This window comes from Triticum dicoccoides, chromosome 1B, assembly GCF_002162155.2.
Source record: "Triticum dicoccoides isolate Atlit2015 ecotype Zavitan chromosome 1B, WEW_v2.0, whole genome shotgun sequence".
NCBI lineage: Eukaryota > Viridiplantae > Streptophyta > Magnoliopsida > Poales > Poaceae > Triticum > Triticum dicoccoides.
The window spans coordinates 701283220-701284410 of NC_041381.1; positions in this window are offsets into that span (position 1 = coordinate 701283220).

The window sequence follows — 1191 nt, forward strand, 5'->3', positions numbered from 1 at the left end:
GTGCGGCTTCCTCCGGCGGCGAAGTAGGGGAGGATGGGGATGGAGGCGCCCGGCGACGTGGTTTAGGGTTTCCACCCGAGCCGCCCTAACGGCGGGCGATGCGGGTATTCCAAAGAAAATGTTTTGCCAGTATCTCCACGGCCTGAAACTTGGCCCGGCTTTCTTGGTCTGCCATCGCGCCATTCTGTGAGGCCCTGCCTGACTTGGCGTCGAAGTGGCCGTGCGTCCCATACCGCCGAGATGATGGACCATGAAGATGCAAGTGCACTACGCGTCCGGCCACCACCGCCGTGGCCTGGTCGACCCTGGCATACACATATACACTTGCGGAGCGACGCTCTAAGTGACTTCGGCTCGCTTCAGTGCTTGTAGTCGTCGCTAGATGGTCTACGGATCTGGATGTAATTTTTATTTCTGGTGTTCGTTGTACTGTCATGATTGAAGATAAATAGATTGAAAGTTGTCGAGCGACGCTTTGGTATATAAAGGCAGTCGTCGTCGGCAGCATCCCGTCTATGCTGGCCTTGTGTACTGCTTCCTCCTTCCCATAATGTAAGAAAGGAGTACGTCTACATTATGGGACGGAGAGAGTACGTGCCAAAATCCCAAAATTGCCTTGAGAGACGCCTGATGTAGTACGTTTCACAGGTATGGACGTGTACGAGTCGATCAGGTGCTGGAGCAAGTCGATCCGATATATTCATCGTTCAAGCCGGCCGCCATCCTATAATAACCCAATATAATCGCGCCGCCATCAAAATTCCTCCTCCACTGCCGCCGATCGGATCAAACCTTTGACATGGTCGACATGGACATGTAGTACGCGGACGTGCTGGTGCACCACTACTAGGAAAAGGCCTATTAATGACGAGTGCGGATTTTCAGAGGCCGAGCACGGTATTCTCGGCGTTGGAATGGGCTTGGGGATCTGGAATCCGTCGGGCCGTTGGCAGGCTAGTGTCGGCCTAGTGTTTCATATACGGTCTGGGATACACCTACGCATACATGTTCGGCACATCGTGCGCTACTCTCTCATCCATTATTGCCATCGTCACCCTCGCTCTCTGTCGTCCTCGTTCCTATCGCCCCCACCCCCACCCACCTAGGTACCTAGCCTCACCTCCAAGGCTCCAGCGAAGGGAACGCCAGCGGGGAAGGAGCAGGACAGATCCGAGATCCGGCACAGGTATG